The sequence below is a fragment of the Sparus aurata genome, chromosome 12 (assembly GCF_900880675.1).
Source record: "Sparus aurata chromosome 12, fSpaAur1.1, whole genome shotgun sequence".
Taxonomy (NCBI): Eukaryota; Metazoa; Chordata; class Actinopteri; order Spariformes; family Sparidae; genus Sparus; species Sparus aurata.
Genome location: NC_044198.1, coordinates 9251316 through 9278052, shown reverse-complemented (window position 1 = coordinate 9278052; position 26737 = coordinate 9251316).

Genomic DNA, 26737 nt, shown 5'->3' with positions numbered 1-26737 from the left:
GCCTTTAAGAAGTTGAGAAACACTACAGATGTACATCAATGCACCGACCAGAGAATTTAAACCAAACTGTTTCAAATCGGACTAGACCAAAGCCACGCTTCGCGATCGAGCAGAACAGCCAAGGCTTTAATTGTAAAAAAAAAACCCTCATACTTAAAGGATGTAACTACAAAGGATGTAACTTTGACTGGATTCATTTCAATTTAGTCAGTCTTTGTCATGACAAGGACATAACTTCATGAGAACGACATTGTAAATTGAGGTTCCCAGTGTGTTCCGACCAAAACAAAATAGGCACGCCAGAGACTTTACCCAGGTTAAGACTCTGAATATGGCCCTCTTTCACACACAGTGGCCCGCTGTTGTTTAGCAAGGAGAAAATATGGTCAAACTCCTACACAGTCTATTTTTCTCTGTTGTGAAATGCCATTATTAAAGCTGAAAAATACTCAAATCACAAAAGGAGAAAAGTCACAAGTTTCCCAGTTTGCTGTCTGTTGGAGGCCGACGTGATGAAGGCTGCATATTGTCATCTTGATAGCCGTTAAGTGGCATATTAATGCTAATTTGAAAACAGGTTGGAGCACTTAGGACTCCGAGGGATTACAAGAGCCATTTGAAGCAGATAATACAAGTGTTTTTTCCTTTGCTTGTAAATTGGCCCATAATGAGTGACACTTGGCAGCACGCAGGTTGACCGGCGCTCCCCCCCACGATCACAAGACGGTGTGGAAGACAAAAGAGTTTGTAATGGACTTAGTGGGAAACGGACCTCTGTCGCCCTCGCTTACGTCAAATTCAATATTGACCCCAAAGTGGCAACTGCATAAAAGATGATTGTGAAATATGAAAACAACTGAGGGCGAGACTTCGGATGAGGAGCTTTGTTTTATATTGAAATCAGAACGAGATGAAACAGACTCTGGCTGAGCTTTGTCTGGATTGTGAACGTTGCAGTCTGTCTCCCATTTTCTGCTATCCCCCTGTGAATAGCTTGAATCCTGACCCTGGCAGCCAGCAGTCGCCTTTACAAATGCAGAAAAAAAATTTTTGTTTCATGTTTAACTTGTTTTCCTGTCACAGTGTGAATTGCTCCCGCCGTCGATAAAAACCCTGAGCGGAGACATCCAGATGCCCTTTTACAGGAAAAAAGTGCACATCGACGTCTTGCACGCACCTTATAGCTGCCGCAATGTATGCTGTGTGCTAATTAGTATCTGCTCTGATAAGTATACTTCAATTCATTACCCTTTTGAGTGTCTGATTAAGATCTTAATGACTACAAAGCCACATTTTGATGTAGTTAAGTGTTTTACTCTGTTGGCTCCAATGATCTTCTATAGTTTCAATACTAATTAAAGCTGCAAGCAGCGTTGAACGGGCCCTCGCAGTCCACGCGCGTCGGGGCCTGCTGCTGTCGATGCATGCTGCCGTCGGGGCTTGCTCAAGCAACACCTTCCGCTGAGGAAGTCGTTGCTTTATAATTCGGTGGCCTGCTATTGTCGGTGTGAATAATGTACGCTGAAGTCAGAAAAATTGTGCGAACTGCTGCATAATTCCCCGGACAAAGACTGAGTCGATGGTCTGAAATTTTTTTTCCTCCGGTGAGGGAGGAGGGAGGAGCGAGACAACCGCATAAGTGATGATGATTGGCTCCCTAACATTGAGTGAGAGTTCTTAAGCCAATCAGTGGCAATGTTCTGTTTACACACAAGCCACACACGCACACAGCAGCCTCACACACTCAAACTAGCAGAGGGGAACTGCGGCTATGGCGAGTCCGGAGGGAAAGTTGATGTTTTCAAAATGGAAGTACAGACACTGTTTTAATCTCATTTGTCCACGTCCATTGTAAGCAACTCTGATCTAATGAGGCCTCTCTCAATGGCACACGCTTTTACAAAACTAACACTGGACAAAACTCTGTTGCTGACGCTGTTGATGATGATAGCAGGCCAGGTGTGGCTAACGTGTGCTTTAAAAACTGAATACATGCCCAATAGTTTGAGGTCTTCTGACTCTTTAAAAGTTAGAATGGTGTGTCTAGCTCAAAGTATGAGGGATAAGGAGAGGTTGAAGGTCGATGAGTTTTGAAGAGGACTTGAAGATTTCCCCATTTACTTTCCATTCAAAATGATTAGACTGCGACCAGAGCGCCATCTAAGGGCCGATTTGCACCAAATTTTACACAGACCATCAATAGGCGATACCACACAATTATGAACATTTATGTGATGATCGGATAGTATTTTGTAAAAATATGCAAGATTGACTGTTTTCAACACAATATGCAGGAATTTGTCATTTTATATTTTCGGGCAGTTTATGGACTATCAAAATTCTTTTGATAACTTTTTGTCAGGAGGGTCTACAGATGCTACATGCAAAGTTTGGTGCAAATTGGTCAAATTCTCTAGGAGGAGTTCGAAAAAGTACGTTTTTCATTTGTCGCGATTTTGCGAACGGAAAGTTACTGCAAAAGTGGGCGTGGCCTACACCAAACAATTCAGCTAAATTCAGGGAATACAAATATATGAGGATTAATAATGTGCAACATATTAAGTGGGAGTTATGAGCCAAAAACGCTTTTGAATTGAAAATAGCGCCACCTGGTGGTCATTTTCGGTGAGTGAGTCACAGGGGCCATTCTATAGCACCTCTATGAATTTCATTTCCATAAGTGTTATGGTGTGGGCACAGGGCCAATTATACAATTAAAGTGACGCCAGAGCGCCACCTAGTGGTGGATCGGTAAACCCTTTGTCAGATGTCCTCAGGAGGGCACTGACAATAAATGTACCAAGTTTCGTCTTATTCCGATGCACCGTTGTGGAGATATAAAATACATCAATTTAAAGAGCGCCACCTTGTGGTCATCGCCTAAAATTTTGCACAGGGCCTCAGGGGCTCATGGGGAAGTAGTATCCTGAGTTTCATGTCATTAGACCACACCAATGTGGAGATATGCAACACTTCCTGTTTGTAACCAAATCTGCAGGAAGTTGTTATTTAATAACTTGAAGTATTGTGTGGCTAATCAAAATTCCTTTAATAACTTTTTGTCAGGAGGGTCCAGAGATGCTGTGTGCCAAGTTTCGTGCAAATCGGTGAAATCGCCTGGGAGGAGTTCGAAAAAGTAGGTTTTCGACATTTTGCGACGTAGCGAAAAAAAACGGTAGGCGGAAATGGGCGTGGCCTATACCACGAGATTCAGCACAATCCACTGAACGCGTCGATGTAAGGTTTTTGAATGTGCGACAAAGTATATGGGAGTTATTAGCCAAAACGCGCTTTCCTTAATAACAGCGCCACCTAGTGGTGGAAATTCAGGACGACAATAGATTATAAAATTTTTCGCCAGGTGTGACTTATATTCCAAGTTTGGTGAGTTTTGGGGTATGTTCAGGCAGTGAAAAATGCGATCCTTTTGTGAGAAGAAAAATAATAATTAAAGCTGCAAGCAGCGTTGAACGGGCCCTCGCAGTCCACGCGCGTCGGGGCGTGCTGCCGTCGATGCATGCTGCCGTCGGGGCTTGCTGCCGTCGGGGCTTGCTGCCGTCGGGGCTTGCTCAAGCAACACCTTCCGCTGAGGAAGTCGTTGCTTTATAATTCGGTGGCCTGCTATTGTCGGTGTGAATAATGTACGCTGAAGTCAGAAAAATTGTGCGAACTGCTGCATAATTCCCCGGACAAAGACTGAGTCGATGGTCTGAAATTTTTTTTCCTCCGGTGAGGGAGGAGGGAGGAGCGAGACAACCGCATAAGTGATGATGATTGGCTCCCTAACATTGAGTGAGAGTTCTTAAGCCAATCAGTGGCAATGTTCTGTTTACACACAAGCCACACACGCACACAGCAGCCTCACACACTCAAACTAGCAGAGGGGAACTGCGGCTATGGCGAGTCCGGAGGGAAAGTTGATGTTTCAAAGTGGAAGTACAGACACTGTTTTAATCTCATTTGTCCACGTCCATTGTAAGCAACTCTGATCTAATGAAGCATCTCTAAAAGGCACACGCTTCTACAAAACTAACACTGGACAAAACTCTGTTGCTGACGCTGTTGATGATGATAGCAGGCCAGGTGTGGCTAACGTGTGCTTTAAAAACTGAATACATGCCCAATAGTTTGAGGTCTTCTGACTCTTTAAAAGTTAGAATGGTGTGTCTAGCTCAAAGTATGAGGGATAAGGAGAGGTTGAAGGTCGATGAGTTTTGAAGAGGACTTGAAGATTTCCCCATTTACTTTCCATTCAAAATGATTAGACTGCGACCAGAGCGCCATCTAAGGGCCGATTTGCACCAAATTTTACACAGACCATCAATAGGCGATACCACACAATTATGAACATTTATGTGATAATCGGATAGTATTTTGTAAAAATATGCAAGATTGACTGTTTTCAACACAATATGCAGGAATTTGTCATTTTATATTTTGGGCAGTTTATGGACTATCAAAATTCTTTTGATAACTTTTTGTCAGGAGGGTCTACAGATGCTACATGCAAAGTTTGGTGCAAATTGGTCAAATTCTCTAGGAGGAGTTCGAAAAAGTACGTTTTTTCATTTGTCGCGATTTTGCGAACTGGAAAGTTACTGCAAAAGTGGGCGTGGCCTACACCAAACAATTCAGCTGAATGCAGGGAACTACATAGGATGAGGATTAATAATATGCAACATATTAAGTGGGAGTTATGAGCCAAAAACGCTTTTGCATTGAAAATAGCGCCACCTGGTGGTCATTTTCGGTGAGTGAGTCACAGGGGCCATTCTATAGCACCTCTATGAATTTCATTTCCATAAGTGTTATGGTGTGGGCACAGGGCCAATTATACAATTAAAGTGACGCCAGAGCGCCACCTAGTGGTGGATCGGTAAACCCTTTGTCAGATGTCCTCAGGAGGGCACTGACAATAAATGTACCAAGTTTCGTCTTATTCCGATGCACCGTTGTGGAGATATAAAATACATCAATTTAAAGAGCGCCACCTTGTGGTCATCGCCTAAAATTTTGCACAGGGCCTCAGGGGCTCATGGGGAAGTAGTATCCTGAGTTTCATGTCATTAGATCTGACTACATGTGGAAATATCCAACACTTCCTGTTTTGAGCCAAATCTGCAGGAATTTGTTATTTAATAACTTCAAAATTATTTATTTTAATTAGAATCCTTTAATAACTTTTTGTCAGGAGGGTCCAGAGATGCTGTGTGCCAAGTTTCGTGCAAATCGGTGAAATCGCCTGGGAGGAGTTCGAAAAAGTAGGTTTTCGACATTTTGCGACGTAGCGAAAAAAAACGGTAGGCGGAAATGGGCGTGGCCTATACCACGAGATTCAGCACAATCCACTGAACGCGTCGATGTAAGGTTTTTGAATGTGCGACAAAGTATATGGGAGTTATTAGCCAAAACGCGCTTTCCTTAATAACAGCGCCACCTAGTGGTGGAAATTCAGGACGACAATAGATTATAAAATTTTTCGCCAGGTGTGACTTATATTCCAAGTTTGGTGAGTTTTGGGGTATGTTCAGGCAGTGAAAAATGCGATCATTTTGTGACAAGGAAAAAAATAATAATAATAATAATAATAATCATTACAATTACAATAGGGACCTCGCAGGTTCCCTGCTCGGGCCCTAATTAAAGCTGCAAGCAGCGTTGAACGGGCCCTCGCAGTCCACGCGCGTCGGGGCGTGCTGCCGTCGATGCATGCTGCCGTCGGGGCTTGCTGCCGTCGGGGCTTGCTGCCGTCGATGCATGCTGCCGTCGGGGCTTGCTGCCGTCGGGGCATGCTCGAGCAACACCTTCCGCTGAGGAAGTCGTTGCTTCATAATTCGATGGACTGCTATTGCCGGTCTGAAATGATGTACGCTGAAGTCAGAAAAACTGTGTGAACTACTGCATGATTGCCCGGACAAAGACTGAGTCGATGCCAGGTCAGAGAAGAACTGATTAACTGATGGGATGTGAGATGTCACCTGCTGCATGATGAAATCTGAAGAAGAGGATGAAATTGCAGCTCAAGGGGGGGTTTCACGAGTACAGTGTTCGACCCTATAGACGGCTAAACAGCATGATAGCTTTATATACTGACTGTTAACCACAGTACATATTTCGACCTTTAAACTGTAATGAGCATGGTCACAATCCCAAGAAACAGACTGAGTTGAAAAATCGGCATTAAAAACGAAATATTCATCATTAAGTCCTCACAATCCAAATGTAGCTGCAGTGCAAGCAAAGTGCAGCTAACTACTACTGAGACACAGGCTATGTGTAAACTGCAATAGTGATCAAATTATCCATAACTACAAGCAGAAACCACGTACATTTCCTCAAGAATGCACACATCATTAGGGAAACCCACAGAAAGTCCATGCAGCTCCACACGGTCTGCTCACTGACTGGTCTGCTGCATTTTAGTGTGACTGAGCATGTCCTGACTCTTTGCACCAGTAGAGGGAGCTGTTGGACCTTTACCTGTAGAGCTTTCTTACAGTTTCTGTGACTGAGCATGTCCTGACTCTTTGCACCAGTAGAGGGAGCTGTTGGACCTTTACCTGTAGAGCTATCTTACAGTTTCTGTGGCTGCACATATGCTGGAGCACTAGCAGAGGCAAAGTAGGAAATGTCCACACAAGAAGAAATGGGAAAACGCCTCCCAAACTCCATTATTACTATAAAGATATGTATTATGATTATATCTATATATCACATAAAATGTCAAAACAAATCTCCAAACATTTATCATTAGTAATATTATCTTTTTAACACTTACAGATCAAGTAAAATGAATACTGTTACAAACATTGTATTGACATGTAGTGGTCAGATGAAAACAACAGCACTGCACATTAAACTTCCAATGTTATATGGTTCTTAAGGTTTCATGAAACTGAAAAGAATACAGGAGAAAAGGTGGGTTGTTTTGCTCCGCTGCCTTAGAAGCAGAACAATGTTGACAATTAGTAGTAACATATTAAACCTGTGAAGAAACTGTTCAGGTGTTTTCAGTTGTACTTTTTATACATACATTTAGCACTTTTCTTCTTGAAAGATGCAAATTTCTCAGTGACTTTGTGGTTTAAGTTGTGGATGTCTTTGATACGTTTCTTCTCCATACAGAGCATGGCAACTGCATTAAGAAGATATTATCTTCCTGAGGAAGGTCTTGATTCTCTTCAGTGTTGAGAAGCACCGCTCAGATTCAGCTGTAGTCATAGAAGTTGTGATGAGGATGTTTAGCAGAGCCACAGTCTCTGAAAAGGTTTCCTGACGATTGCACTCTGTGACCAGCTGGTACAGAGCCACAGCTCCACTACGGTTTTTGAACTCATCATTGCTGTAGATGTGAGACAGTTCAGTTTTCAGCTTGTTCTTGATTAAGCAGTGGGTAAGCCTCCATGGTGGTGTTCAGCACTGTTTCAGGGAACTGACTTTTGTACTGTTTGAATTTGTCTCCATGCAGCAGTGTCACAAACCACAAACAGCCAAAAGTGCAAGTCCTACATCTGAAATAAGACCATCAGCTGAAAGCCAACGAGATTTCCTACATTTCCCTGTATATATTGTCTATGTGAAGTAAAAGACGTGGGATCCAAATCAAGCTGAAGAGAACTTTTTCTCCAGTTCTTCCATCTGCTCTCCACTGTATGTCACGCACTCTAGCTCACCCAATACACACCCATTATAAAATCAGAAGACGGCCTAAAAATCCTTAAAACTAAAACTGTGATGATTTGAAAACCGTAAAAGATTTTCAAAAACTGATTACATGCCCAATAGTTTGAGGTCTTCTGACTCTCTTAAAGTTGGAATGGAGTGTCTATGAGGGACAAGAAAAGGATGAAGGTCAATGAGTTTTGAAGAGGACTTGAAGATCCCATTGACACTGATTAGACTGCGACCAGAGCGCCATCTATTGGCCGATATGCACCAAATTTTACACAAAGCCTCATCATGCCATACCACACAATGAAGAGTATTTATGTGATAATCAGACAGTATTTTGTAAAGATATGCAAGATTGTCTGTTTTCAACACAATATGCAGGAATTTGTCATTTTATATTTCGGGCAGTTTATGGACTATCAAAATTCTTTTGATAACTTTTTGTCAGGAGGGTCTACAGATGCTACATGCAAAGTTTGGTGCAAATTGGTCAAATTCTCTAGGAGGAGTTCGAAAAAGTACGTTTTTCATTTGTCGCGATTTTGCGAACTGGAAAGTTACTGCAAAAGTGGGCGTGGCCTACACCAAACAATTCAGCTAAATTCAGGGAATACACAATATATGAGGATTAATAATGTGCAACATATTAAGTGGGAGTTATGAGCCAAAAACGCTTTTGAATTGAAAATAGCGCCACCTGGTGGTCATTTTCGGTGAGTGAGTCACAGGGGCCATTCTATAGCACCTCTATGAATTTCATTTCCATAAGTGTTATGGTGTGGGCACAGGGCCAATTATGCAATTAAAGTGACGCCAGAGCGCCACCTAGTGGTGGATCGGTAAACCCTTTGTCAGATGTCCTCAGGAGGGCACTGACAATAAATGTACCAAGTTTCGTCTTATTCCGATGCACCGTTGTGGAGATATAAAATACATCAATTTAAAGAGCGCCACCTTGTGGTCATCGCCTAAATTTTGCACAGGGCCTCAGGGGCTCATGGGGAAGTAGTATCCTGAGTTTCATGTCATTAGACCACACCAATGTGGAGATATGCAACACTTCCTGTTTGTAACCAAATCTGCAGGAAGTTGTTATTTAATAACTTCAAGTATTTAGTGGTCTATCAAAATTCCTTTAATAACTTTTTGTCAGGAGGGTCCACAGATGCTGTGTGCCAAGTTTCGTGCAAATCGGTGAAATCGCCTGGGAGGAGTTCGAAAAAGTAGGTTTTCGACATTTTGCGATGTAGCGAAAAAAAACGGGAGGCGGAAATGGGCGTGGCCTATACCACGAGATTCAGCAGAATTCACTGAACGCGTGGATGTATGACTTTTGAACGTGCGACAAAGTATATGGGAGTTATTAGCCAAAACGCGCTTTCCTTAATAACAGCGCCACCTAGTGGTGGAAATTCAGGACGACAAGAGATTATAAAATTTTTCGCCAGGTGTGACTTATATTCCAAGTTTGGTGAGTTTTGGGGTATGTTCAGGCAGTGAAAAATGCGATCATTTTGGACAAAGGAAAAAAAAAAGAAGAATAATAATAATTAAAGCTGCAAGCAGCGTTGAACGGGCCCTCGCAGTCCACGCGCGTCGGGGCCTGCTGCCGTCGATGCATGCTGCCGTCGGGGCTTGCTCAAGCAACACCTTACGCTGACGAAGTCGTTGCTTTATAATTCGGTGGCCTGCTATTGTCGATGTGAATAATGTACGCTGAAGTCAGAAAAATTGTGTGAACTGCTGCATGATTGCCCGGACAAAGACTGAGTCGATGCCAGGTCAGAGAAGAACTGATTAACTGATGGGATGTGAGATGTCACCTGCTGCATGATGAAATCTGAAGAAGAGGAAGAAATTGCAGCTCATGGGGGACTTGCTGTTGTGCTTGTCCCTCTGGGGCTTTAACAGCCAAAAGTCCTACATCTAAAATAAGACCATCAGCCGAAAGCCAACAAGATTCCTACATGTCTATGTATATATTGTCTATGTGAAGTTAAAGATGTGGGATCAAATCAAGCTGAAGAGAACTTTTTCTACAGTTCTTCCAGCTGCTCTCCACTGTAGCTATGATGTCACGCATTCTATTTCACGCAACACCAGCATTAGAATAAACGGCGTTACTCACAGCGTTACTTTTTTCAGTAACAGTTAACCTAATCAATCTTACTATTTCCATTGTTACAATGCCGTTACCGACTATTAAATGTGGCATGTGACAAACTGAAGCTGATCACTGAAGCTGTTGTCATCCATCTCGGCTCTCAGCCGCCGGAGCTGCAGAGCTGTATTTTTTTTCCTCCGGTGAGGGAGGAGGGAGGAGCGAGACAACCGCATAAGTGATGATGATTGGCTCCCTAACGTTGAGTTAGAGTTCTTTAGCCAATCAGTGGCAATGTTCGGTTTACACACAAGCCACACACGCACACAGCAGCATCACACACTCAAACTAGCAGAGGGGAACAATGGTAATGGTGAGTCCGGAGGGAAAGTTGATGTTTTCAAAGTGGAAATACAGACACTACTTTAATCTCCTTGGTCCACATCCGTTGTAAGCAACTCTGAGCACACCTTTTACAAAACTAACACTGGCCAAAACTCTGTTGCTGACGCTGTTGATGATGATAGCAGGCCAGGTGTGGCTAACCTGTGCTCTGTGAACAGCTTCACAGAAACTTGTGACACAGACTGAACTGAATGCAATGATAGACATCTATGTTGTTGAGAACTTGCTCCCGTTATCAACAGCTGACTCAGACTCCTTCAGAGCGCTCATTGACAAAATATCGGGGAGAGCAGGTGCCGGTCAAAGAAATACATTTTCTAAATACATTTGTAGCCAAGCAGCTAAAATGACTGCCGAGCTCAAAAGGGGGAAGAAATTAAAGTAGCGCAACAGTTAATTTCCTGGTAACTAATTACTTTTATAATGGAGTAATTCTGTTACTAACTCAGTTACTTTTTGGGAGAAGTAATTAGTAACTATCACTAATTACTTTTTAAAAGTAACGTGCCCAACACTGCGCAATACACCCCCATTATAAAATCAGAAGACGGCCTACAAATCCTTGAAAGTAAAACTGTGATGATTTGAAAACCATAAAAGATATTTAAAAACTGAATACATGCCCCATAGTTTGAGGTCTTCTGACTCTTTAAAGGTTAGAATGGTGTGTCTAGCTCAACATATTAGGGACAAGGAGAGGTTGAAGGTCGATGAGTTTTGAAGAAGACTTTAAGATTTCCCCACTTTATCCCATTGAAACTAATTAGACTGCGACCAGAGCGCCATCTATTGGCCGATTTGCACCAAATTTTACACAAAGCCTCATCATGCCATACCACACAATGAAGACCATTTATGTGATAATCAGACAGCATTTTGTAAAGATATGCAAGATTGTCTGTTTTCAACACAATATGCAGGAATTTGTCATTTTATATTTCGGGCAGTTTATGGACTATCAAAATTCTTTTGATAACTTTTTGTCAGGAGGGTCTACAGATGCTACATGCAAAGTTTGGTGCAAATTGGTCAAATCGTCTAGGAGGAGTTCGAAAAAGTACGTTTTTCATTTGTCGCAATTTTGCAAACGGAAAGTTACTGCAAAAGTGGGCGTGGCCTACATCAAACAATTCATCTGAATGGAGGGAACACATCGGCATGAGGTTTAATAATATGCAACATATTAAGTGGGAGTTATGAGCCAAAAACGCTTTTAAATTGAAAATAGCGCCACCTGGTGGTCATTTTCGGTGAGTGAGTCACAGGGGCCATTCTATAGCACCTCTATGAATTTCATTTCCATAAGTGTTATGGTGTGGGCACAGGGCCAATTATGCAATTAAAGTGACGCCAGAGCGCCACCTAGTGGTGGATCGGTAAACCCTTTGTCAGATGTCCTCAGGAGGGCACTGACAATAAATGTACCAAGTTTCGTCTTATTCCGATGCACCGTTGTGGAGATATAAAATACATCAATTTAAAGAGCGCCACCTTGTGGTCATCGCCTAAAATTTTGCACAGGGCCTCAGGGGCTCATGGGGAAGTAGTATCCTGAGTTTCATGTCATTAGACCACACCAATGTGGAGATATGCAACACTTCCTGTTTTGAGCCAAATCTGCAGGAATTTGTTATTTAATAACTTCAAATTATTTATTTTAATTAGAATCCTTTAATAACTTTTTGTCAGGAGGGTCCAGAGATGCTGTCTGCCAAGTTTCGTGCAAATCGGTGAAATCGCCTGGGAGGAGTTCGAAAAAGTAGGTTTTCGACATTTTGCGACGTAGCGAGAAAAGACGGTAGGCGGAAATGGGCGTGGCCTATACCACGAGATTCAGCACAATTCACTGAACGCGTGGATGTATGGTTTTTTAATGTGCGACAAAGTATATGGGAGTTATCAGCCAAAACGCGCTTCCCTTAATAATAGCGCCACCTAGTGGTGGAAATTCAGGACTACAATAGATTATAAAATTTTTCGCCAGGTCTGACTTATATTCCAAGTTTGGTGAGTTTTGGGATATGTTCAGGCAGTGAAAAATGCGATCATTTTCGACAAAGGAAAAAAAAAGAAGAAGAATAATCATTACAATTTCAATAGGGACCTCGCAGGTTCCCTGCTCGGGCCCTAATTAAAGCTGCAAGCAGCGTTGAACGGGCCCTCGCAGTCCACGCGCGTCGGGGCGTGCTGCCGTCGATGCATGCTGCCGTCGGGGCTTGCTGCCGTCGGGGCTTGCTGCCGTCGGTGCATGCTGCCGTCGGGGCTTGCTGCCGTCGGAGCATGCTCGAGCAACACCTTCCGCTGACGAAGTCGTTGCTTTATAATTCGGTGGCCTGCTATTGTCGGTGTGAATAATGTACGCTGAAGTCAGAAAAATTGTGTGAACTGCTGCATAATTCCCCAGACAAAGACTGAGTCGATGGTCTGAATTTTTTTTTCCTCCGGTGAGGGAGGAGGGAGGAGCGAGACAACCGCATAAGTGATGATGATTGGCTCCCTAACATTGAGTGAGAGTTCTTAAGCCAATCAGTGGCAATGTTCGGTGTCCAAACAAGCCACACACACACACACCAGCCTCACACACTCAAACTAGTAGAGGGGAACTGCGGCTATGGCGAGTCCGGAGGGAAAGTTGATGTTTACAAAGTGGAAGTACAGACACTGTTTTAATCTAATTTGTCCACGTCCATTGTAAGCAACTCTGATCTAATGAAGCATCTCTAAAAGGCACACGCTTCTACACAACTAACACTGGACAAAACTCTGTTGCTGACGCTGTTGATGATGATAGCAGGCCAGGTGTGGCTAACGTGTGCTTTAAAAACTGAATACATGCCCAATAGTTTGAGGTCTTCTGACTCTTTAAAAGTTAGAATGGTGTGTCTAGCTCAAAGTATGAGGGATAAGGAGAGGTTGAAGGTCGATGAGTTTTGAAGAGGACTTGAAGATTTCCCCATTTACTTTCCATTCAAAATGATTAGACTGCGACCAGAGCGCCATCTAAGGGCCGATTTGCACCAAATTTTACACAAAGCCTCATCATGCCATACCACACAATGAAAAGTATTTATGTGATAATCAGACAGTATTTTGTAAAGATATGCAAGATTGTCTGTTTTCAACACAATATGCAGGAATTTGTCATTTTATTTTTCGGGCAGTTTATGGACTATCAAAATTCTTTTGATAACTTTTTGTCAGGAGGGTCTACAGATGCTACATGCAAAGTTTGGTGCAAATTGGTCAAATTCTCTAGGAGGAGTTCGAAAAAGTACGTTTTTCATTTGTCGCGATTTCGCGAACGGAAAGTTACTGCAAAAGTGGGCGTGGCTTACACCAAACAATTCAGCTAAATTCAAGGAATACACAAATATGAGGATTAATAATGTGCAACATATTAAGTGGGAGTTATGAGCCAAAAACGCTTTTGGATTGAAAATAGCGCCACCTGGTGGTCATTTTCGGTGAGTGAGTCACAGGGGCCATTCTATAGCACCTCTATGAATTTCATTTCCATAAGTGTTATGGTGTGGGCACAGGGCCAATTATACAATTAAAGTGACGCCAGAGCGCCACCTAGTGGTGGATCGGTAAACCCTTTATCAGATGTCCTCAGGAGGGGACTGACAATAAATGTACCAAGTTTCGTCATATTCCGATGCACCGTTGTGGAGATATAAAATACATCAATTTAAAGAGCGCCACCTTGTGGTCATCGCCTAAAATTTTGCACAGGGCCTCAGGGGCTCATGGGGAAGTAGTATCCTGAGTTCCATGTCATTAGACCACACCAATGTGGAGATATGCAACACTTCCTGTTTGTAACCAAATCTGCAGGAAGTAGTTATTTAATAACTTGAGTATTGTGTGGCCTATCAAAATTCCTTTAATAACTTTTTGTCAGGAGGGTCCAGAGATGCTGTGTGCCAAGTTTCGTGCAAATCGGTGAAATTGCCTGGGAGGAGTTCGAAAAAGTAGGTTTTCGACATTTTGCTATGTAGCGAAAAAAAACGGTAGGCGGAAATGGGCGTGGCCTATACCACGAGATTCAGCACAATCCACTGAACACGTCGATGTAAGGTTTTCGAATGTGCGACAAAGTATATGGGAGTTATTAGCCAAAACGCGCTTTCCTTAATAACAGCGCCACCTAGTGGTGGAAATTCAGGACGACAATAGATTATAAAATTTTTCGCCAGGTGTGACTTATATTCCAAGTTTGGTGAGTTTTGGGGTATGTTCAGGCAGTGAAAAATGCGATCCTTTTGTGAGAAGAAAAATAATAATAATTAAAGCTGCAAGCAGCGTTGAACGGGCCCTCGCAGTCCACGCGCGTCGGGGCGTGCTGCCGTCGATGCATGCTGCCGTCGGGGCTTGCTGCCGTCGGGGCTTGCTGCCGTCGGTGCATGCTGCCGTCGGGGCTTACTGCCGTCGGGGCATGCTCGAGCAACACCTTCCGCTGACGAAGTCGTTGCTTTATAATTCGGTGGCCTGCTATTGTCGGTGTGAATAATGTACGCTGAAGTCAGAAAAATTGTGTGAACTGCTGCATAATTCCCCAGACAAAGACTGAGTCGATGGTCTGAATTTTTTTTTCCTCCGGTGAGGGAGGAGGGAGGAGCGAGACAACCGCATAAGTGATGATGATTGGCTCCCTAACATTGAGTGAGAGTTCTTAAGCCAATCAGTGGCAATGTTCGGTGTCCAAACAAGCCACACACACACACACCAGCCTCACACACTCAAACTAGTAGAGGGGAACTGCGGCTATGGCGAGTCCGGAGGGAAAGTTGATGTTTACAAAGTGGAAGTACAGACACTGTTTTAATCTAATTTGTCCACGTCCATTGTAAGCAACTCTGATCTAATGAAGCATCTCTAAAAGGCACACGCTTCTACACAACTAACACTGGACAAAACTCTGTTGCTGACGCTGTTGATGATGATAGCAGGCCAGGTGTGGCTAACGTGTGCTTTAAAAACTGAATACATGCCCAATAATTTGAGGTCTTCTGACTCTTTAAAAGTTAGAATGGTGTGTCTAGCTCAAAGTATGAGGGATAAGGAGAGGTTGAAGGTCGATGAGTTTTGAAGAGGACTTGAAGATTTCCCCATTTACTTTCCATTCAAAATGATTAGACTGCGACCAGAGCGCCATCTAAGGGCCGATTTGCACCAAATTTTACACAAAGCCTCATCATGCCATACCACACAATGAAAAGTATTTATGTGATAATCAGACAGTATTTTGTAAAGATATGCAAGATTGTCTGTTTTCAACACAATATGCAGGAATTTGTCATTTTATATTTCGGGCAGTTTATGGACTATCAAAATTCTTTTGATAAGTTTTTGTCAGGAGGGTCTACAGATGCTACATGCAAAGTTTGGTGCAAATTGGTCAAATTCTCTAGGAGGAGTTCGAAAAAGTAGGTTTTTCATTTGTCGCGATTTTGCGAATGGAAAGTTACTGCAAAAGTGGGCGTGGCCTACACCAAACAATTCATCTGAATGGAGGGAACACATAGGATGAGGTTTAATAATATGCAACATATTAAGTGGGAGTTATGAGCCAAAAACGCTTTTGAATTGAAAATAGCGCCACCTGGTGGTCATTTTCGGTGAGTGAGTCACAGGGGCCATTCTATAGCACCTCTATGAATTTCATTTCCATAAGTGTTATGGTGTGGGCACAGGGCCAATTATGCAATTAAAGTGACGCCAGAGCGCCACCTAGTGGTGGATCGGTAAACCCTTTGTCAGATGTCCTCAGGAGGGCACTGACAATAAATGTACCAAGTTTCGTCTTATTCCGATGCACCGTTGTGGAGATATAAAATACATCAATTTAAAGAGCGCCACCTTGTGGTCATCGCCTAAAATTTTGCACAGGGCCTCAGGGGCTCATGGGGAAGTAGTATCCTGAGTTTCATGTCATTTGATCTGACTACTGTGGAAATATCCAACACTTCCTGTTTTGAGCCAAATCTGCAGGAATTTGTTATTTAATAACTTCAAAATTATTTATTTTAATTAGAATCCTTTAATAACTTTTTGTCAGGAGGGTCCACAGATGCTGTGTGCCAAGTTTCGTGCAAATCGGTGAAATCGCCTGGGAGGAGTTCGAAAAAGTAGGTTTTCGACATTTTGCGACGTAGCGGAAAAAAAACGGTAGGCGGAAATGGGCGTGGCCTATACCACGAGATTCAGCACAATCCACTGAACGCGTCGATGTAAGGTTTTTGAATGTGCGACAAAGTTTATGGGAGTTATTAGCCAAAACGCGCTTTTCTTAATAACAGCGCCACCTAGTGGTGGAAATTCAGGACGACAATAGATTATAAAATTTTTCGCCAGGTGTGACTTATATTCCAAGTTTGGTGAGTTTTGGGGTATGTTCAGGCAGTGAAAAATGCGATCATTTTGTGAGAAGAAAAATAATAATAATAAAAAACATTTGAAAAACAATAGGGTCCTTGCAGGTTCCCTGCTCGGGCCCTAATAATAATAATAATAAAAATCATTTCAAAAACAATAGGGTCCTTGCAGGTTCCCTGCTCGGGCCCTAATAATCATTACGATTACAATAGGGACCTCGCAGGTTCCCTGCTCGGGCCCTAATAATAATAATAAAAATCATTTCAAAAACAATAGGGTCCTTGCAGGTTCCCTGCTCGGGCCCTAATTATCTGCTTCTAAAGGTGACCTGAATTAAAGCTATGGCAGTTTTGAAATGTCGTTAAATACTTTATTATACTCTGTCTTTTTTACTAACTGCTCAGCGAAACGCACTTTTCACAAGTCACTTATGTGCTTTATTATTCTCCTGAGAATAAAATAACTGGCTTGCAGTGCTCTCCTTTGATAGCCCCCTTAGTTTTGGTTAAAAGATTGAAGGTAAAATTATTCTACATATACAGAAACACCACATCCGGTTCAATGAGTTAGCATGCTGAACTTAACATATGCAGGAGATCTCAAGAAAAAAACGAGGAAGAAGAAGATGAAGAAGAGAAGCCTTCAAAACGCCAAACAAGACCAAAGCAACAAGACTCACACGAAACAATCATCACACGCACATACAAATTTTTGATAATGTAAATATAGATATGTAAGTAAAACCATCAGATCGGTCAGATGAAGTTCGCTCGACTCTATATTGTTGATTTAACTCTGTAACTGGGCGATTTATGATTAAAGAATATTATATACACGGCTTCTATATTGCAATTGCCTGTCATTAGATGATGGATTGCGATCGTTAAACACTTGACGCAAATTCACCGAGCTCTGGCAGCGTGCAAACTGCAGCTACAGTTAAAAGCAGTTGTGAAAGGATTAATGTGAAGATGACAACTTCCGCGCAATAAAACATATAAAGTTTTTCTTTAGTGCGCAAACAAGGAAGATCGTTTGATTGCTTGTTTTTTTTTTTTTGACTTTTTTTCTTCTCGGTTGGGGAGATGTGTAGTGTTTATGTCTAGGCCTGCATGTAGAGGGGTTGGGGGGGATTTTGGTGTAAATAATAGAAAATGTAAAATGTATCTGCTTCTTGAAGCCCACGTGAGTTTAATTAAGAATACTGCTCAAAGAGTTTGGAGTCCAGTTGATGTCTTCAGAGCCAGTGTGGGGAGCAGGACCAGTTACAGCAACCAATACCATCATCAATGCATATATAGTAATGTGAGTATTGTATTAATACAGACCTGAAAACAAAAATCCTGCATCTGCATTGTTGAAGTTGGGTATTTCGAAGAACATAAATTTAATTGCAAGAAAACTATCTTTTCATTTTGATATGTATTAATTTTATTTGGCTGTTGAGGAACTCAACAGGAACCTAATGCCTGGGAAAAGGGAAAGTGAGAAAATATCTGTCAATTACGTAGATGAATCAACAATTTAATTAAAATTTTATTTCAGAGAGCGCTCACAAGATTTTCCCCACAGGAGAGATCTGTCTGAGGTAGATGTCGTACAAAATAACAGTGTAACATTTAAAATATCATCAACAAAAATCCACGATAAAACATAAGAACAGCTGTAAAAACAGAGTGGCTTCTAAAGAAAAAACAACTGCATGCCACGATCTGTCAAAAACCCTGGGTAAACATGTAAATAGGAATGACATGGTTGATTTTAAAGGCTTTTGCAGCCTCCTGCTGTCCCATTGAGACAACAGTGGTGGATACGTCTATATATATACATATATATATATACATATATATATATATATATATATATATATATATATATATACACATATATATTATTTATGAAGTAACTGTTTAGTAGTGGTGGGCGATACTGCAAATTTTGGTATCAATCTGATAAGTATTTACAGGGCCAGTATTGCCGATACCGATACTGATGCTTTTTACTTGAAAATTCCTGATCACTGAGTGATTTAGTACTTTTTCCTTTAACTAGTTGACCATGATTATGATAACGATAAAACACAGGACAAAGATTTTAGCCAAATAAGAAAATTATATTTAACTTAATTAAATCTATAACCTATCTGCATGTAGCCTAAATAAAAATACTGATGTTCCTTCAACAGATACACAAAGGGGTTCTTATATTCTGACATATTCAAACTTAAGGTTTGAGGTAGGCTCTATATCAATATAAGTATATATTTTTGAGTTTCAGTTACAGTGAACCTGAGTGAGTGGAGTGAGAGAAGTGAAGAGGAGCGCTGTGCTTAAGGACTGAGAGAGACGCTGCACTCAAACAAACTCTGTGAAGAAACACAAGTGATTTGCTGAATTTATAGAAGAGAAACGACAACATCACGCTAGTATCGATCCGATACCAATACTCACCTGGGTATCGATACTATCGATATTTGGATCAATCCGCCCACCCCTACTGTTTAGTTTAAAGTTGCAGCTGTTGTTGATTAAACTTTGTAAATGGTTAATAATACTGTTAAGACAACAATGAAAATTATAATAATAATAATAATGATAATAATAATGCTGATGATGATGATGCTAATAATAATAATACTACTAATAATAAAAATAATAATAATAATTGAAAATATATTATAGAATTCTTCTCAATAAACTCCTGCTTGCATAAGCACTTTTGGTTTGGTTGCCTGGTATGACAGAGATGCTCCCTGGATGTGACCTCACTCAGCTGGAAATCATGAAAACCATTTTTTGAATGACTTTTTGGATGGTTCACCCTCTCGCTGTAATAGCCTTTGCCAGCCCTGAGGTTATCATCAGAATAAGGAGACAGGTTGTGAAAGCGGTTCGCAGGCTATGAATGTGATAACATAAAGCGACAGGTCCCGGGGTTTATCTGCACACGTTAACGCTGTCAGCCTTGTTGGTGCAAGTGAGGGAAAAGAAAACATTCTCCCCGGACCTCAGAGTGTTTGGAATATCCCTATACAGATCAGATTTACAGAAAACATCTTCTCTTTGGAATGTTGTGGTGATTTCTTTTGTTTACACGGCGCGTCTACACCAATTCCCATCACTGCAATCATGTATAGAAAAATAACAGCTCCTAATCTGGAGGGTTAGAATGAATTAATTAAAGATAGAATAATTAGTCCAGGATTGCTCTGCAGAAACAGAAAATGCATTGATTAAAGTAGAGGGATTTTCTACTCTAATTGCTTTAAATGACAGGAGACATTGTTTGCCTTTCATTACCATAATGACACAAACAATTTTAATCTTTCAACATAGCATTCAAATCTCTGTCCGCGTGGCAGGGGCTTCAAAGTGTGCATTTGCATGCTGTGGGACCGCAGCACTGTGTGTGTGTGTGTGTGTCTGTTGGTGGCGCACGGTGTGGGTGTTAAAACAGCATCAGTATACGTAGCGGAACAGCCGTGCACTGTATTTACACGAAAACGCTGCAGATTATGAAAATCCTCGTGGCTCTGGATCTCAAATCACACACACGCTAAACATCAGTTCTAGATTGTTAAATACCGTTAACATGCATCTCTTTCCATAATCTGACTGATGTTTCAATGGAAGTCTTTCTGACAAAAAAAAAGGAAAGAAAACTTAAGCTCATCAGCAGAATATTACTCTGTGTTACAGGGAAAAATGCAATTAACAAGCTCAAATACCCCTGACGACTGAACTAAGTTTCAAAATGATGCATATGTACAGCTTTCTGCTTTTTAGATCTCTGGTAGAAAGTCTGACAACCCAAATGGCAGGCGCCGGGGAAGATGAGATTTTTTAATATTTCTGACACACGTCTCAATTTTTAGAAGCAAACAGCGGCACATCTGGATGCAAGCGACTTCATCACGCAATCTTTCATCCCTGGGAAAAATAGTGTGAGCTGTGTTTGCAAAAATCCTAAATGCCAGGATGAAAGAGACGCAGAGGAGTTTTTGGGGGGGAGTGTCGGTGCAAGTGGAGGAATTGAGAGCCTCCCCCATTCTGAGCTGTAGAGTGTCAGACACTAATGCCTCTGGATAGAAGCTCTACTCTAGGGTATTAACTCAAACATGGACGACTAATGCCACGGGATAAAGCGTTCAGCCTCACTTACAGGGGCACAGGCACTCCCGCAGGATCATAGGGCCTGGGCGGCAAGCATTAAATTACCACAGACTTGCTTGTGCCTGTGCCAAGGGATAGACTGGAGGCAGAGGTGCACAGCTCGAACCAGTATCCACAGCCTGGAGACTTTTGATTTTCAGATATGTGATACGGGCACAGTGCCAAAACAAATACATCACAGAGGAGGGAGAATACATTGAGTTTGTGTGCTCTGCAGATCTGAGAGTGAGCAAGAAAATCCCAAACTTAATATTTGCACAAATAACCATGCTGGCCACAATGATCAGCGTTATTTTAAGCCTTCACAGCACTGGGCCTTGTGTAATTAGCAAGTTTTAGCTGATTTAATTGCAAAAATCTAAACTTTGGGTGACCTGGCATACATTCACTTTCTGGGGAGGTGACTTGGGAAACGATCACGGGCAATACTTCTTGCGCTCGTTAGAATTAGCTAAAAGGCTTCATAAGGATCACATAATGTGAATGAGTGATACGCTGTAGGTCTGCAAGGCATCAAGTGGGCTAGGAATAAGGTGTGAAGGTGGTATGAATTCAAATACGGTTAAATCATCATTGCTTGACAATGCATTTCCAATTCTTGTAAGATTATCCTAAAAGGCCTGTCCCAGTCCACTCCAAAGTACATTCAAAGCTGCTATTGAACATTTTGGAGTACAGGCAAGGTTTTGGGTTCTTTTGAAAGTCTCCAAGTGCTTCTGGAATTGATCCATAGCAGTTTGAACACACAAAAAATAATATCACTGAGAATGAACACTTAACACATGTAAAGGGTAGGGAGAAACACCCTGTACAAAAAGCAAAATGCATAACAACAATCTAAACTTAAGCATAATTTCAAAGTCTAAGCCTGAGAAAATCCAATAAAAGCTATATATTCCGGGATTTGAAAATAGATTGGTTACGTGATGCATCAATCATCCGGTGGCTGGAGTGTAAGTGGCTCAGGAAAGGGAAAAAAAAAGAGAGAGTGGGTCTCCTGTCTAAGCAATTCCTCGTTAGCTGTTGTAGGCTCCAGGGCGGGCATAGAAGCTTCAATCTGGTCCAATGTGGCGTCGATCAAAAGGTTGCCATCTCAGACAACAATGACCTTTTGCCGTGTAACTAAATCAGTTTTTAGACAATTTAGTTGCAGTTTGCTGCTATTTTGTCGCCATTTATTCACGGAATCCTGTGTTTTGGATGAAATATTTTACCGAAATTGATCATTCTATAGGCCTACTTGCTGTCAAAACATTGCATCACAAAACCAACAATTTCTTCCCCCATCACCCAATACTTTGCAATACCTGTACCCAGTCTGGAGCACTCAGCAGATACACACATCACAGGTACTGTACACGGTTTCATGGTTGATAAAAGCCCAGCTTTTTTCCTACAACAGATGGAAAAGTGAAGCTTTTGACAAAATGGTACAGAAAGGGGGGTGAAAGGAGAATTTGTTGGGGTCTATGTTCAACAGGGAACACATCTGGTGCATAATAGTGAGTCTAAATGGAAAATAAAACAAGCTACATGATGTCACTCAGAAGAATGATGTGGAGTTTTTGAACGACACTGGACATAAATGCTTGGAAACCAGTGGCCGTCTGGAGCAGCAGGCAAGTATACTGCAGTATGAAAAATGGTTAGCTTCAGAGTTAAGACGTACATGATTTGTCCAGTGACTGCAGTCTGAGTCTGAGTTTCAACTTTTGAAGCATGAAAACACTGGCTATTTTTGGGGAACACAGCCTTAACATTTTGTACACACGAAACTGAGTTTGTGTGGAAGCTGAGACTTAAATTGGGTGTTTTTAACAAGTCCTTGGGAAAACTTTAGCTGTATCGCAGAAAATAATCTGATATTTTTTGACAGAAAGTCGGGACATCTTCGGCTACTATTACAGATATTTTAAGCTAAAACATAATCTTTTCCTTACCTTGATTACGTGTTTTTCCATGCCTTTTGTAAACCTAACCAGACTATGAGCAAAAGTGAAAAATATACCCTAAAAAAAAACTACAAGTACAACATAAGGTGACATAAAGTTTCAGCATGTCTGCTGGACATTTCCAGAATCTAGTCTGTTGATTGGGTTGATCATCAAAGTCCAAACAGTGCTGAAATTGTGACATTTTTTTCGTCACATTATAAATCATTTCCCTTTCAGCAAAACTGACTGACTGATCAAACCCTCTACTTTAAAATTTTAAAAACCATTTTCACCAACCACATTTCACAGCTTTATGGCAGTGGAGTAGCAGCCATCAGTGGGACTAATTTAAGATGCTTCCCCAAATATTTTCATAAGTACTCTTGATTTGAGTCACCGGGTGTCCTTATTAATGGGAAAATACATCTGCTGGGTATCTTGGTAAATAACCCCCCACTGATACATCATGAAATCATTCATGATTTGTCTGAACTTCTGGCTTTGATTATGCCTTAATCTGATAATATTTTAATAGTGGGGGACTTTTAACATCAGTCCCTGCAGCCTGTCTAATGGTGGTGCCGCTGACTTCAAAATCTTATTGAGCCTCTTTATTTATCATTATCTGTAGTATACAATATTCACAAACGACTTAGCATTGTCTGCTTTTGCTCTCCCCTTCAGTCTATCTGTCTGCCGCTTCTTTTACGTTGTCCAACAATTTCCTAATCGACTCAACTCCTTCCTCGTTGTGCCAAGGAGTTACTTGTTTATTTAATGCTGATTGTTTCTGATCCTCCGCTTTGGAGTCAAAACAATTATAATAAATCAGGAACTGTACCCCCTTCCAATAGTCAGATAATAACACTTGGGCTGTTAAGAGAGAATGTTGAAAAGCTTCACATAAATGCAATGCTGATAAACTCCAAGTGTCATCCAGCATTATGAATTACTTATTGCAGAAATGTCAGAAAGAGATTAAGGATATGAGAGCGGCTTATTTCTCTGGCTTATTTCTAACAACCATCGCCTGCTGTCTTTCTATCTTTTTTTTTTAAGTGCTCGTTGCACTTCAACATCTTAAAGGGGCACTTCAGAGTTTTTTTTTTCTTTTTTGTCAAACTTATCTCCGTGTCTCAAATGCCGAGAGTCAGACCGGCTGCCCTGGTGATGCAGACGGCGTTTGACAGCAACCTTTCTCCACACTCTAGGACGACGCAGTCAAAGTCTGCTCGTTAACAACAAAGTAATGCTGCTGGTGAGGCTGTTTTTTTTCGTGCGCACATCAATCTGTCCTCTCCGGAAAGGTACACAATAAACTAAACCTGATAAAAAGAGTGACGAGAAATGCTTCCAGGTGGCGTATTGTAAAAAAGCACCCAGTCACAGCATTCATTTGGATTTGAGCCCAAACAATCAACTGAGCAAGCACACTGGCATCTAATTGAAAAAATAAAAGGTCTTTTGGGTAAAGGTCATGCTGCGGAAGCAGTCCTCTCAGATTTACAAAGGCTTTTGATACAAAAATGTGCTGATATACAAACTTGCTAAATTCCGATTTTCTTATCATGCCTCACAATGGTTGGACTCGCACCTCAGGGGAAGAGTACCACATGAGAGTCAATAAGGAAAGGTCCACTCTCAGTGCCAATATCATGGGTATATCCCAGGGGTTGCTTCTAGGTCCATTGCTATTTAGCATGAACATCACTGCCCTCCCTGAGAGATGCCCTGAGGTTGGCTGCCAAGCGCATGACAATGATAGGATCACTATCTGCCAGAAGTATAGTGCAAGGCTGCTGACCAGTTTACTGAGTGACCCTATCACCAGGATAAATGTTAGAGCAGTGCGTTTCTGCAAAAGCACAGATAAGTAAAAGCTGAACGTTTGTTTAGGTTGAATTTTCGATTTGTCTCCTGCCACAGGGCTGTGCTTGTGTTCCGATTAGGTTTAGGAACAAAAACTTGGTTAGAGTTTGGAAAACATTATAACCAGTACCTGTTTTGGTTGTCACGATTAGGGTTTGAGATGGTTCGCCAATTGAGGTTGTGACAAAATGAAATGAAAATGGTCTCCAGTGTTGTGACAAGAGCTCATTGGCTGTAATAAGCCCTCCATGTCCTGATGTGACAATCAGCTAATAAGCATTTAAAGTGAATGTGATATGCCCTGTTTGCAGCAAATGTCAACCTTTGATGTATCTGTGGTTTGCAGGATTGCTAACTGCTAACATTGTGTCCTGGCGACTGGACTGTACTGAATCCTTACAGCCGGAACTGCAATGGCTTAATTCCATCTAAAAAAAATAATAAAAAAATTGTCTATTTTTCTACATACAGATGACAATACAATGAACCATTCGTGGTATAAACTAGTGTAAACTTACTCTGGTATCGCCCTTCGTTTTGTGGAGTACCATTCTAAAACTGTTAACTGAGCTTATAATTCAAGTGAGTATTAGGGTAATTTTCTCATAAGCTTACACGCAATCAGACTACTTTTTGAAACCAATGGAGCCACCCGCATATGGCTTTTCGAAAGAATGCAAATTCAAAGCACTTCCACATTGGTTTCACCTGCAAGAGGTTAAAAAACATCAAGTACTAGGACTCATCAGACTCGCATCTACTATTTGATAAACACATGTATAATTTTTTGCAAAAAAGTGCAATCTCAACTGCTTCAGACTCCTGAGAACGGATCTGCAATTTAGCACAGCCAAACCTTCCATTCATGCGACGGTAATCTCGCACTCATCATACTGCATCGCTGAAGCCTCACAATCAACCATAAATCCCAGCACATCACCATATAACCAGGCAATAAAAATCACGAACAAAAAACCAATGAGGTGGCAACACAGCCTCATTTTTTGAGAAAAAGGCAACATGTTCAGCCTCATAAGCTATTCCAACCTAAGGCTTATTTTTAAATGCCTGCACGGTCATGCTCCCTCCCCGCTAAATGAATTTGTTGCGAGACACGAGCACTCTGGCATTGAGAGTCAGCACACGGGCCTCAATAAATGGTAACTGCATTGCAATGTGCGAAACCTCTTTTGGACCATCAGTCTTCACAGTTAAAGGAGTGAAACTTTGTAACTCTCCACCTGCTGAGTTGAAAAGTGAAACACAGGTTTAATGTTTTCGACAGAGGCGTTAAATAATGGCTCGAAAAGAAGCGGCATTACTCTCACGGCGACTCACCCCGCACGGCGACTTTTTTTCTATTGTACATTCATTGCAAGCGCTGAGGTGGCGGTCAAACTGCATAACTTATATCTTGGTATCTTTCCTTCCGAATCAGAAGCAACCTACATTACATTGTTCGCACTCGCTCTCCTTCAGATTTCCGTTTTTACCGACAGAAAGATCAAATGAACTATTTCTGGATGAAAGATTTCTTCACCTTTCTCGGAGCCAGTTAGACGCGTTCCGAAGTTTGTTTTGAGGGAAACGGTGGCAAACACGGAGACCTTGGAGGAAGTGGTAATTAATACGCCGTTCTGTTTCCGCACACCCCATCATCAAAGGGCTGCAAAAAACAAAGATAAAACACAGAAAAACCTGGTGCAACGTCGGTGTGATTGTTAGTTTTTCAGGTCATTGTTTTATTAACTCGGTAAGTCATCTTTTGTCTACAAAGGAGAACTGCTATTAGTGAAGCCCTCATTTTCTGATGAATCTCACGTCTTTTTCCTCCATTGTTTCCTACCAGGCTGTTTTTCTGTTGCACTTGCACTACAAAGCACTGACTGCTCGGATTTTAAAGTTGGGTTTTCATTGGTTTCACAGTTTTATATCCCCCCCCCCGCCAAAAAAAATGCCTTGGTTCAGTCATTTCATATGACATTGCACTACATCTTGGGTCCTGAAAGGTTCAGTCTCTTATTCTTACTCTCATTGTACGTGGTTCCACTTGGACTTTCACCAACTTACGATAAATTTTCATTATTATGCTGACAACGGGGTTATGTGTGCCTATAAAACCTCAAGGCTCCAGCCGGCTCACGACTCTGAGAAAACTGCGCCTCAGATAAAAAAAAGTAATGGATGTCACAGAGTTTCCTGCAAAG